This window comes from Canis lupus, chromosome X, assembly GCF_048164855.1.
Source record: "Canis lupus baileyi chromosome X, mCanLup2.hap1, whole genome shotgun sequence".
Lineage (NCBI taxonomy): Eukaryota > Metazoa > Chordata > Mammalia > Carnivora > Canidae > Canis > Canis lupus.
The window spans coordinates 102,651,338-102,665,921 of record NC_132876.1 but is presented as its reverse complement, the minus strand read 5'-3'; the positions used below and the strand labels follow the sequence as shown (position 1 = coordinate 102,665,921).

The 14,584-nt window shown below is 37.5% G+C and overlaps 1 long non-coding RNA gene across 1 annotated transcript in view; it reads right to left on the bottom strand.

Annotated features, from left to right (window-relative positions):
- Positions 1-978: 978 nt before the first annotated feature.
- LOC140627922 (uncharacterized) overlaps positions 979-14,584 on the bottom strand; it is a 151,059-nt gene continuing 137,453 nt past the window's right edge. Inside the window, exon 5 of the long non-coding RNA XR_012026419.1 lies at positions 979-1,374. This is a non-coding gene — a long non-coding RNA (uncharacterized lncRNA). The remainder of the gene's footprint in view (positions 1,375-14,584) is intronic.

The window sequence follows — 14,584 nt, the reverse complement described above, 5'->3', positions numbered from 1 at the left end:
CTAAGATCAAGCGTTGGAACCACGGGAATCCTCAGGAGGCAATGAACCGGCCTGCAGATCAGGCTTGGTCCAAGAATCAGCCTGCTTCGGAAAGAGGGCCCGGCAGGAGGCTCACGAGAGCGATTTCAACAATGTCAACGGAATCAGCGTTCCTAACAGAGAAAACCAAAGGACTCTGGGGTACCCGAGCCAAGGAGAGCAGGCGAGCATTCCCAGAACTCTGGTTTCATCAGCCACAGCGAGCCTGGGCATAAGGAGACATGCCCTGAACGTAGGTATACTCGTCTTCTTACAACCTCCCTGGTGGGATGGCTGGTCGGCAGGACCCACGGGACTCCCCAGGGGCACTAGAATGGGCCACAGATCAGGCCGGGGCCAGGGAAAATCCTGAGTACCAGGAGGGCAGGGAGCGGGCTCATGAGAGAGACTTCAACAATATCAATGGAATTAGGATTCCACGCACAGGAAAGCAAAAGATTCTGAAGCACCAAATCCAAGGACAGCGCGCAAGCTTTCCTTGACCTCTGTTTTCATCGGCCACAGTGAACTCGGCGGCGGGGAGAAATGCCCTGACTGTCCGGACAAGTTCATTCTCACATCAGCCCTGGTGGCATGGCTGGTCAGCAGGATCCACGGGACTCCGCAGGAGGCCCTGGAGTGTCCCACAGATCAAGCTGGGCCCAAGAATCAGCGTGCTTGTGAAAGAGAGTCAGGCAGCAACTCCCCAAAAGCGTTTTCAACTACTATAGTGGTTTCGGATTCCAAGAACGTGCTGGAGGAAGAAAAGAAAAGAAAAGAATAGAAGAAACAATGAAAAAGCAAAAGATGGTGAACCTCCAGAGCAAGGAGAGTAGGCCCTCGGTGTGTATTCACGGCTTCAAGCGGCCACAGTGGAGCTGGGTACGCGCCATGCCGCACACGTCTTCCACACGTCAATCTCGGGAGCACGAGGTGCCCAGTGACTCCGTGGGACTCCCCTGGAAACACAGCCATGTCCACAGGTCAGGCCAGGAGCTAGGAATCCACCTTCTGGGAGAAAGGAGAGCCACAGGTAGCAAGAGCTTTCTTGCGCATTTGCACATACGTCACCAGTCCATATTGGTGTGGAGGAACTGACTCTGTGATTGGGCGAGAATGATCGGGACAGGCTGAGTCATTTGTGTTCCACCCTCCCCCGACCCGAGGCGTGCTGTACACGTGAGTGCCGCAAAACCGAGGCAGTGGTAACATATTCTTTACAAGTTCAATTTCAGCAACTTCTGGGTAGCTCATCAGTTTAGCTTGTGTCTTCATCCCAGGGTGTGATCCTGGATTCCCAGACTGTGTACCCCATCGGGCTCCAGTTATGGAGCCTGCTTCTCTCTCTTCCTCTGTCTTAGAAAGAAAAGAAATGGAATTTATTCCTTTAAATTGTTGGAATCAATATGCCAGATATCCCCTTTTTTTCTTTCTTTTTTAAACGATATTATTTATTTATTCATCAGAGCCACAGAGAGAGACAGAAGCAGAGCCATAGAGGCAGAGGGAGAAGCAACCTCATTGCAGGAAGCCGGTTGTAGGATTCAATCCCGGGACTCTGGGATAATGTCCTGAGCCAAAGGCAGATGCTGAAATACTGAGCCACCCAGGCATCCCATGTCCTCTATTTTCTGCATTCCATTCAAAGTAGAGGAAAAGAATATGCTAGATATCTTCTATTTTCTGCATTACGCTAGGTATTGTCACATTGTATTCCTTTTATATGGCCAGTTTCCTTTTTTACCTAAACTGTTTTAATTCTTACATATTCTGTTCCATCAGTGGCACTAGATGTAAAGCAGTAGTGACTCAGTGGAGCAGAATCAAAGTCACCTAAGCACTTATTAAAAATGTAAATCCCTGACACCCTAATCCATATGAATTGTATTGTATCACAGCCTTGTGCACTGGGAATGGGCCCAACAATGTGAGTTTTCACAAGCTTTTTTGATGATTTTAGGGAATGCTGACATTTTAGATCCACTTAGTGGCACAGGAAGAAGCAGTTTCTGGACTCCTCTCAACACTGATGGGGATCCTCTGTTTTTTTAACCACTGAAGTTTCTGAGCCTCCAGAGTACCCAATAATATCACTTCACTCCATCCTACCCTCCTACAATGTACAGGAAAAAACCGCCACAGGTGTGAGTTCCTGCAGCTCTCAGAGTGTGAGCTCCTCACCATTCTCAGAGAATGTGTCAATAATGGATTATCCTCAGTGCTCCCTTGGACCAGTCATCTAAGCAGCCATTTGTGGACTATAGAAATGCTTGGAGAGATTCTTTTTTTCTCAGAGTTTTGATAATCATTCATTTTGTATGTGTATAATGAATTTACTGCTGGGCTGACCTTGATGCTGGCAAATGTTCTAAAGCCCTTTGCACTGGGCTTGAGAGAATAAGAAAATCATCTTTCCCTGTCTTGTGAGTTTGGAAAAAATCTTCCCATTACAACTCTTTTAAAAAATATTTTGTGAAGGAGTTCTGGTCTAGGATGACACCATAGGAAGAACTTGAATTCACCTGCCACCAGGAAACACCAAATCTACACCTATTTATAGAGCAATTCTTCTTCAAAAAAATATAAGGGCTACATAATAAAGACCATATATAAAAGACTCAGAGCTAATATTCTCCTCAATGGGGAACAACTTAGAGCCTTTTCCCTATGGTCAGGAATGAGACAAGGATGTCCACTCTAACCATTACCATTTAACATAATACCGGAACTTTTAGCCTCAGCAATCACACAACAAAAAGAAATAAAAGGCATCTAAATCAGCAAGGAAGAAATCAAGCTTTCACTATTTGCAGATGACAGATAGTTTATGTAGAAAACCTGAAAGACTTCATCAAAAAATCGCTAGAACTAGTTAAGCAAAGTTGCAGGATATAAAATCAACGTGCAGATGTTTGTTGCATTTCTATATATCAATAACAAAGCAGCAGAAAAAGGAATAAAGTAATCAATCGCATTTGCAATTGCAGCAAAACCAGTAAGATATCTAGGAATAAACTTAACTAAAGAGGTAAAGATCTGTACTCTGAAAACTATAGAACACTTATGACCAAAATGGAGGAGGACACAAAGAAATGGAAAAGCATTCCAGGTCATGTTTGGAAGAACAAACATTGTTAAAATGTCTAGGCTATCCAAAGCAATCTATACACTTAATGCAATCCCTATCAAAAAACCACCAGCATTTTTCACAGAGCTGGAACAAACGATCCTAAAATTTATATGGAACTGCAAAAGATCCTGAATAGCAAAGCAGTTCTAAAAAAGCAAAACTAAATTGGAAGGCTCACCATTCCAGATTTTAAGCTATATTACAAAGCTCTAGTCATCAAGACAGTATGGTACTGGCACAAAAACAGACACATAGATCAATGGAATAGAACAGAGAACCCAGAAATGGACCCACAACTATACAGTCATCTAATATTCAAAAAAGTGGCAAAGAATATCCAATGGAAAAAAAGATAGTGTCTCTTCAACAAATGGTGTTGGAAAAACTGGACAGCAACACACAGAAGAATGAAACTAGACCACTTCCTTATGCCATACACAAAAATAAATTCAAAATGCATGAAAGATCTAAATGTGAGATAGTAAGCCATCAAAATCCTAGATGGGAACACAGACAGCAACCTCTTTGATCTCAGCTATGGCAGCTTCTTACTAGACATAGCTTTGGAGGCAAGGGAAACAAAAGCAAGAATGAACTACTGGGACTTCATCAAGATGAAAAGCTTTAGCACAGCAAAGGAAATAATCAACAAAACTAAAAGGTAGCCTATGAAATGGGAGAAGATATCTGTAAATGACATATCTGATAAAGGATTAGTATCCAAAATCTATAAAGAACTTTTCCAATACAACCCCCCAAAACAATCCAGTTAAAAAATGGGCAGAAAACATGAATAAACACTTTTCCAAAGAAGACATCCAGATGGCTAACAGACACATGAAAAGATGCTCAACATCACTAATCATTAGGGAACTACAAATCTAAACAACAGTGATATATATATCTCACTTCAGAGACCTATCAGAATGGCTAGAATGAAAAAGACAAAATAACAAGTACTGGTGAGGATGTGGAGAATAAAGGAACCCTTGTGCATTGTTGATGGGAATGTAAATTGGTACAGCCACTGTGGAAATCAGTATGCAAGTTCCTCAAAAAATTAAAAATAGAAATATAAGATATAGTACTCCAAGAAAAACAAAAATACTAATTCAAAAAGATATATGAACCCTTATGTTTATTATAGCATTATTTACAATAGGCAAGATATGGAAGATATCCAAGTATACATTGATAGATGAATGGAGAAAGAAGATGTGGTACATATATACAATGAATTAGCCATAAAAAGAATGAATCTTGCCACTGGCAAGAATATGGATGGAACTAGAGGGTATTATGCTAAGTGAAATAAGTCAGAGAAAGACAAATACCATTTGATTTCACTTACATGTGGAATCTAAAATACAAAACAAATGAATAAACAAACCCAAAGCAGAAATAGACCCCAAAATACATAGAACTGCAACTACATAGAGTTGCACTACTTGCAACTGATGGTTGCAAGGGTGGGGATGGGTAAAATGGGTGAAGCAGAGTGGGAGATGTGGGCTTCTAGTTATGGACTGAATAAGTCACTGGAATAAAAGCACAGCATAGGGAATATAGAGTCAATGGTATTGTATTAGAGTTGTATGGTGACAGATGGTAGCTACACTTGTGGTGAGCATAACATAACATATAGACTTGGGGAATCACTGTGTTGTATACCTGAAACTAATGTAACATCACATGTGAACTACAATTTTTAAAATGTAGATAAGTAAACAGAAGAATGAAAGAAAATTTCTCTCTTCTATCTCAACTCTTTTGGACATCTTCATTGAATAGTGGCTGATGGTTGCAGAGCCAGTTCTGCTGAGGTTCTTTGAAAGATCATCACCTCATTTTAAAATAGGTTATTTGGCCTTTAACGTTTTGGTCTTTGAAGTCCTGGGCCACCCTCTCACTTAACAGGAGCTTTTGATATCCAAACAAATGCAGTTATTCAAGGATATGTCTGATCCACAGTACCTTCACTTTAGAACACTTTAATTATTGGCACACCTGATACATTTTAAATCCTCCTTCAAGAGGTGTGGAAACAGACTTGAAGCTACATTGTAGTAGTGGTTACATACTGCTGTGTCCTCAGATTTACCTTATACCAGAGATTTCCCCATTCAGAAGGATATGGGGCAGTCACCTCCATCTGCTATGAAACCTCCTCTTCCCCCTCATCCTGTTCAGTGGCACAGGTTTCAGAGTAGGTTTTTCTAGTTTCCAATCTCAGTTCTAGCCCTTTTTTTTTCTGTGGCCTCAGGCAAAATACTTAATTTTAATCTTTAGTTTCTTTACTGCTAGACTAGACATATTTGAATGCCTCCCCTGGGTAGTGAAGGTGAAATGAGATGAAAATACTAAGATTTAGTGCAGCCTTAGTATAAGCATATCACATAGTAGATGTCACCACTAGTCATACTGACCAACTACTAGACCTCAAAATGTGATCACTCAACAGCATCAGTGGCATAAACTGCAATCTTTCAAATGCAAGCTCTCATAAGGCCAGCTACTAAGGTCTACCTATAACACCACAGTTACTTGAAATTTCTTTTTTTCCTAAAGATTTATTTATTTGAGAGAGAGAGAAAGAGAGAGAGAGAGAGAGACAGCAGGCTAGAGCAGGGATAGGGCAGAGGGAGAGGGAGAGGGAGAGAAAGACACACGTAGACTCCCTGCTGAGCACAGAGCCCGATGCTGGGCTCCCAAAGTGGGGCTGGATCCCAGGACCCTGAGATCATTACATAAGCTGAAATCAAGAGCTGAATGCTTAATTAACGATGCCTCCCAGGCGCCCCAGTCTTCTTTTTTTTTAATTTTTTTTATTTTTAATGTTTTCCTCTCTCTCTTCAAAAGCAAAGCACACACTTTTCACCGTCATATGCACACCTTCACAGATTAGCGCTGTGATTTTTCAAAGTCTGGTCCAGAATCAGCATAACCTGGACAATTAATAGAGATACAAATTCCTCATCCCACTTACCCATACCTCACAAAAAAGAAATGGTGTGGTTGGGCTAAACAATCTAGATTTTTATCAAGCCCACCCTTGATTCAGATGCATCCCAAAGTTTGAGAATCACTATTCTCTGGATCATAGGTTTTCAACACTGAATGCCAATCAGAATTCCCTGAGGAGTCTGTAAACTCAAGTGAAGCACAGATTTCATAAACCAGAAATTTTGATTTAGTTGATGTAGGTGGTGACCTGGGTAATAGGTTTTAACAAATCCCCTCAGGATTTAGGGTGCAGTTAGTTTGATAGCCACTGCTCTCCTGTCCAAATTTACCAAACACAGCCGGAAAAAAAACTTGTGTTTCCACCAATGTCAGGAAAAGACCTCACACTAACCTAACAAGGATTATGGACTGACCCCTAGACTAAGCGCTTTGGCCAAGGTGATGGGATGATTGATTAATGGAGTCATATCTTCTCCCTGGAGGTGTAAGGAAGCGTCAGCTCTACTTGAACTTGGACTGAAATTTGGGGTTGATTCCTAAAGATGCACCAGAAAAATGGGAACTGGACAGTGAAAAGAACAAAACACAGATGTTTGATTAACCAATTATTTGTCCTTCGTTTCTTTGCCATGTCTGTTAATATTTCCTAGTGGGTCTACTGTTTTTGTTTCTTGTTTATTATTTCAGTGCCTATCATGGTCACACTCATGTTTCTTCTCAATTTTAAAAGTTTATCATTTTTTTTCCTAGAAAAATATTACTGTTTCATGTTTTCTGCATTTTTGAAATATAATTGCATAAGGACCTGTCACATTTTTCAATCTTTTATATATACATAAGAGTCACAATAAACTCTGGTCACAATAACTCTTTAATTCATAAAAAAATGCCTATTTTCTCTCATGTCAAACTTATTGCACATGCTGAAGGCTTATCTATTTTCTCATTTAATTTAGCAATGAAAAAATTATCACGTCAGTCATTTCCCCAGAAGTTCAAATTCATTTAATTAGACAAAAACAAGAGGTAAGGCCTAGCAATATCAGAAAGCACTCAAAGAGAACTATTTTGTAAATGTGTAAGTAGTTATGATTGCATGTATTTGTAGGTAATGCTGGACAACTCAAAGTCATGAGAATTAGAAGTAAAAGAATTGGAATTAAAAGTATTTCATAAAATGAAAATGAAAACAAGGTTTTAGGGATCCCTGGGTGGCGCAGCAGTTTGGCGCCTGCCTTTGGCCCAGGGCGCGATCTGGAGACCCGGGATCGAATCCCACATCGGGCTCCCGGTGTATGGAGCCTGCTTCTCCCTCTGCCTGTGTCTCTGCCTCTCTCTCTCTCTCTCTCTGTGTGTGACTGTCATAAATTTAAAAAAAAAAAAGAAAACAAGGTTTTAAATCATTTTCATATATAATAAAACGATCACTAAGACATATAGGACAGAATTCTATATATAAAAATAACAAAAATGTATATACTGTGCACTCAGAGGTTAACTTTGAGGCCTGGATTTCCTAAAGCCTCTACTTGCCTAAATTCTTCAGGTCTGGTCCTTGTCCACCTCCTGATCTGTATCCTCTAAGCTCTTAGAATATCCTGCCTGATAAGCATGTGTTTGTTTGTATGTCTGATGCTTTGGGCCATACTGGATAGTTGATGCTAGCAATGTGATTTATGGTAAATAGCTGTTTTTATATGTCTGTGCTTTGAGGCATTGAGGCATCCTGTCTCAGTTAGTCCTCTGTGAGGGCTGGAGACCGAGGAACTAAGGTCAGCAATGGAGACACTCCATGCTTACATGATCAAGGCTGTCAACATTTTTCATGTGCTACAGCACATTACTGTTGTAAAAAAAAAATTAAGCACTGTGTAACTCCACAGGAAGAGAATAACTAGAAGCTGTGCCCGGTGTCTCCTGGCCCTATGTGCTTTTTCCCTTTCCTGATTTTATTATGCATCTTTTTGCTGTAATAGGCGATAACTGTAAGTTTAATAGCTTTCCTGTTTTTTTGTGAATTCTTTTAAGAAATTCTCTATCTTGAGGGTGATGTTAGAGACCTCCAGTACATGAAGGAATAGATGATGCTAAAATGTGAACACACTTCATGTAATTCAAATAACATGGGAATTACTAATTGTGTGTGGAGTGGTCCTCACATGAACTCTCTGGACAGTTGCCTTAAATCCACAGCTAAATCTGCTGTGGTATTCTTAAGGCCATGCGCCTGACTCAACATGCCATAGCATTCTAGAAGAAAAACATTGTAATCTCCACAGATTAGGGAAATAGGAAGGAATTAATCTTCTAGAAGAAGAAATCAAGGCAGCAAATTTAGAAGAGATTTTTATATTATCTTAATAGAGTTAGAATCCTAAATTTTTTAAAACAGAATTGTTTTGTTTTTGTTTTTAGTAGGCTCTATACCCAATGTGGGGCTTGGACTCATGACCCTGAAATTAAGAGTCATATGCTTTACCAATTGAGCTAGACAGGCACTCCCAGAGTTTTATATATTAAGGAAACTAATATCAATCAATCCTTTGGGCAGTTGAACATGACATTCTTTTTGATACACTTGGGTTTATGCAACCCTAGTGGAACTAGGGATGGGGTTATCTTTACTTAAACCCCCTAAATTGAGATCTCAGGATGCATAATTCTCTATAGGAAAGCTGGAATGTAATTCTTCAAGACAATCTCAGAACTAACCACAATTATCACGTGTGATATCATTCTCTTGTCACTCAAGGATCCTTAAATGACTCCTTAAGTTGAGAGGCTCAAGAGAACAATATCACTTCATTCTATCATTCAACAGAACATCACATGTATGCAGAATAAACCATACCCCTAACAGCCTTTAATCCTTTCTCCATTGACAAATTCCTGTTTATCTTTCACATATAGGGAAAAATTCAAAGGGTATTTTTTCAGACCATTTGGATGGAACAGATTATACAGGCTAAGTGTACAATCCCTGGACTCACTCGTATTGCCTGGGTTCTAATCACACACACAAATTACTATCTGTGTTAATTTATTTGTTTCTTACTTTCTCTAAAACTGTTTTTCTCATTTGTGAATAAATAATAGTGCTCACCTTATGATGTTACTGAAGACTAATGAATCAATCCAGATAAAGTACTTAGTACTAAGTGAACAATAATTATTCAAGAACTGTTAAAGATTATTATCATTAATTATTCATAATCCTAATCTCAGTAGCACTTTTTTTAAAAGATTTTATTTATTTGAGAGAGAGAGGGAGAGTATGCACACACACCTACGTGCAAGCAGGGGCAGGAGGGGGCAGAGGGAAAGAGGGAATCTCAAGAAGATTTCCCACTGAGTCCTGAGCCTGATGCTGGGCTCAATCTCATGGCCCTGAGATCATGACTTTAGCCAAAACTGAGTCCAATGCTTAACTGACTGACCCACCCCAGCACCCCTCAGTAGCACTCTTCATTATTTTACTCCCTGAGTTGCTATGGCAGTCCATCTTCTGAATGGCTCTATACTTTTTGGCTGCCTTTCCTTAGACTCGTTTCCAAGATCAATCTCCTTTACTAAGACAGTCAATGATTAAATACCCATGCCTTAATCCCAGGACACCAATTTCTCCTCTTTTCAGTATTGTTGAGCAGTCCCGTTTACTTTTATGCTTTCAACTGGAAATTGAAAAGACAGCAGTGATCAAGTATATGACAGCAACCGAAACTTCACACATGCAAAAATAATAAACATTAAATTTGAAAATCTCCTCACTTCCTAAGAATTACAAAGCCTGATCACTGTCAGTGTTCTAAATTCCTATGCTAGTTTTTTATACAGCATCAGTGTTAGTTCCTAAACCAAATACATAGCAACAGTGTTATAGACATTTGACTTTTAATAAAAGTTACCCATTAGCTACTGCAATATAATGAGATTATGTGTCACTAAGAATTGATTTGGTTTTCACTAACGGACTACTAGCAGTTACGACTAGATTTTGCTACTTCCTTAGTCATTTCTTTTAATGCATGAGCACTCAAGTTAATTGAGTTGACTTCATTTACATTTTTAGTGTTTATCAAAATGAATACCAATTGCATATATTCATAATTCAATAAATAATCCACATGATAAATAAAATGAAGGTTTTTTGGTGAGCATGGGTTTTATTTAAAAATTAAATAACACTAATAATCTCACATGAAACATTCAATTAACCTGTAGTGATATTCCAATTTCTTGATCTGAGTATAGCAGAGATACCTTGAGGTGCCCTGATTTATAACTATATTGAGTCAAAATGTAATATATGAAACAAATACAATGCAAATTTATGTTCAAATGACATAATTTTTTATAATTATTGTAATGCACTAGAAATCTTTAATATTTCATATCACATTTGTTATTCTAATAATTTCAAAGGCAATGATTTTATACTTCAGTTAACTTCTTTCAAAAGATATTAACATCTTTCTTTAATTAAAGGGAAAGAGAAGAAAAAAATATTAATTTGACATCAAACATGACAGTGCAAAAGTAGAAATGGCTTAGTAGATGAACTTTTGTGACCACTGATAAGATAACATCTACAAAAAAGATAACATTATCTAAACCTTTCTGAACCTAGTGATTTAAGATTTTAGAATCTTAGAATCTCACTAGTACTGTATGAATGCCTGTCTACTGCTTATCTAGGAAGATAATCATTTTTGTAACCCTTCTAAAGCATTGCACCATTTACACCAACACCTTTAAAAAAAAATACTTCACAGGCCCCAAATTATCAACAAAATAAAATCCAAAATCTAATAGCTACTATTAAAGATATTTTGCCATCTGGCCTATAATTGTCTTTCCAAAATTATGTCCCACTATTTTTTCTCACACACCCTTATATTCTAGCCAAAATAAATTACCTAATTTCTCATGGATATATACTAAGTCTTTGCACCTCAGTAGCTTTGTCTCAGCTCTTCCAGTGATGCCATATCATCAACCCCAAATCTAAACCATCTGACAAGGTGGAGCTCACATGCCAAATCAACCACGAAGTCATACCAGATTGCTATATATGACAGTAATTTCTCCCTCCTCTAAAGTTCCATCATCCCCAATGACTTTCATTTTGGCATTCACCACATTCTAATATGCATTAACAGTAGTTATGTGGATATCTTACAATTTAAAATAAAATGTTCTATAAGCAGAACCTTCTCTTTGATTTATCATTTTTCTTTTTTTCCTTTTAATAGTGCCTTACTCTCTGAGTCTTGACTGAATAATTGTCTTGCTAACAAGGAAAATATAACACTTATGTGAAACTCAAAGGGAAACATCACTTGCTGATTTCTCTTCATTTTAACAAGTGTCTGTGTTTCTTTGCTGAATGTAACAACGTAGCTCTGACATATTCAGAAATCTTTATGCATCAGTGTCAGAATGGTTACATTATGAGCTATAATTTATTTTTAAAAAAAATTTTAAAGATTTTATTTATTTATTCATGAGAGAGAGAAAGAGAGAGGCACAGGGAGAAGCAGGCTCCATGCAGGGAGCCTGATGTGGGACTCGATCCCAGGTCCCCAGGATCAGGCCCTGGGCTGAAGGCGGCGCTAAACTGCTGAGCCACCAGGGCTGCCCCATGAACTATAATTTAATCACCAAAACAATACCATAGTTTAATTCTTTGTCCTTACTCCTAAACAAACATGTAAAGGAATACAATAATAACAATCTAAGTAATAGTAGTATTATACTTTGATTATTATATGACCTGGCAAGTACAATAATTCAGTTATGAAAAAAAACTCTATTGTTTAAGTTGTACCTTTTTTTTTCTCCCAACGGAAGAAGGCCCAGTACATAAATAAGGAAGAGAATATTTTTCCAAAAAGTGGTAATTCAGTCTCCTTTTCTACCTCTACTGGCTCAATTTGTTCTACAAATATCTCTTTTGAAAAGTGTGCAATTTGGTTCCAATAAGATTACCTTCTCACATTAACCAAGATGAACTTAAATCAATGGGGAGGAAGAAAGAACAAAGCAACTATAATAGAAGTTTGGAAATTGGGACTAAGAAACCTTGGCTAAGTGACACCTGGGTGACTCAGTGGTTGAACATTTGCCTTTGGTTCAGGGCGTGATCCCGGGGTCCTGGGATCTGGGATCAAGTTCGGCATTGAGATCCCTGCAGGGAGCCTACTTCTCCCTCTGCCTATGTCTCTGCCTCTCTATGTGTGTCTCTCATGAATAAATAAATAAAATCTTTACCAAAAAAAAAAAAGAAAGAAAAAAGAAAAAAAAAAGAAAAGAAACCTTGGCTAAGAAATACTAAAATTGTTATCTAATACAAATAAAAGTATGGTAATGGTACATAAATCGATTAAATGAACTAGCCTAGAAAGAAATTCTCATATATATAAAATTTTAAGATATAGAAGTAAAACCCCAGTTTAGTGGTTTAAAAAATATTATTTACTAAACAGTGTTAGGACAAAGAGTTGACTATTGCACAAAAAATTCTATCTACTAACACAAGACACCAAAATATATATTGTGAGTGATTTAAAGAGGTATTAAATACAATAAAAACATAAATATGTCTGACTGTTTATCAAATTTTAGGTATTGAGCAATGGATCAAAAGAAAAACAATGAAAATCTGAATATGCCAAAATAAATCTTGTACCTCTATAATTCTAAATTCACTTTGGATCTCAGAGAATTTTACTGTGCAAATTACAAAGAGAAAGACAAATAGAGTAACTTCATCTGTAATGCAAAGAAAACAGGATAACATCTACAGAAGGACAAACTTTTAAGTCCTACTTAGTAAAGAAACCTAAATAAATAGAGAGACGTGAAATATTTTCCTGTCATTGAAATAGAACTACATAAAACTTGGTATCAGCATAGAAAAAATATTATTAGAAACATTAAAAGAGGGGAGAAAAGTGAAAAGATGTTTCCCTGTTCTAAGAAAGAGACCTTGAGAGATGCCTGGGTGGCTCAGTTGGTTAAGCATCCAACTTGATTTCAGCTCAGGTCATGATATCAAGGTCATGAGATCAAGCCCCACACTGGGCTTCCTGCTCAGGGAGGAATCTGCTAGAGATTCTTTCCCTCTCCCTCTGCCCCTCCTCCCACTCATGTGTGTGTTTACGTGTGTGCATGCATGTGTGCATGCATGCACGTGCTCTTTCTCTCTAAAGTAAATCTTTCTTTTTAAAAAAAGAGAGAGACCTTGATCCTAATATGTTGACTGAAATATAACAACACACTTTGTTTTGGAGGATTGCATATATTTGTACAGTTTCCCAAGTTTAGGGGGAAATAATTATTATCTTCATTTTGCCAATAAAGTTAGTTGAGGTTTGTAGAAATGTAATTATTTGCTTAAGAACTCATTAAGCCTCATTCCAAGGTTTGGACTCTTGTACTGTGACTGCAGCTAAGTATTATTACCACTATCCCAACAAGTCTGGTTGGTTTACTTGATTCATAGAAAAATAAACTAAAACAAGTTTGTAAAATAGAATATAAGAGTACAAATAAGATTATAAAATGTTGTGCCAGGGTTTATAATTGGTCTTTTAGTGCATTCAAAACAAGTAGAAAAGATACAGCTCCCAGCAGGCATCTCTTCCAGGGAAATGAGCTGAATCAAATCAGATGAACCATATGTCATAGTGATGATATGGTCTGCTTTTCTTTTATGTAGATCCTGTTCAGTTGCCTCTGTGTGTGTGTGTGTGTGTGTGTGCATGTGTACTAAAAAAAGTAATTACAAATTAACAAAATTCTGTAAGAGTCAATGACCCAACAAATTTAATTTTGCCTCCCTAAAGACTGTGTTAAAGAGAAAAAAAATTAAATTCTACGTAAGATAGGTATACTTTATTAATTTTTAGAACAAAAAGGCAGTATTTTGGCAAAGACTTATGCAAGAAATTCTGTGTAGCAAATGGTAAACTGACAAGGTACAAGCTTATAGTCATTGCTTAGCAACAATCTAGGATGAATGCCCAGGAAATAATTGCTAACTATGAGAGACAGGTAAAATTCAGAGAGGATAAATCATTGTTGAAGCTTCTGAAAGAAATAATGCTTTTTTTCATAGCTTAGATATCACTGTTGGATACTATATAGAGGCATTCTTTTTTTCTCAATATGTTCCTTTTCCAAGCCCTGTTTATTTCTACTGATAATGTTTCAGTAACAATATGTAACTCACTTTTTTGACAACTAAAGGAAGTTTTGCTTATTTCCAAATTGCTATCATTTCACATAAATATGGAGAATAACAATGAAATCAAAACCTTAAATACACTCAGAAATATCATATATATACACATATATATATTTCCTGAATAGAAAGAATTTGATGATTCTATAATTCCTCATAGTTCATAAAATACCACCCTAAACAAATCACTTAATTGTAATGATAACCTAGAATTGAGACTTGTGTTT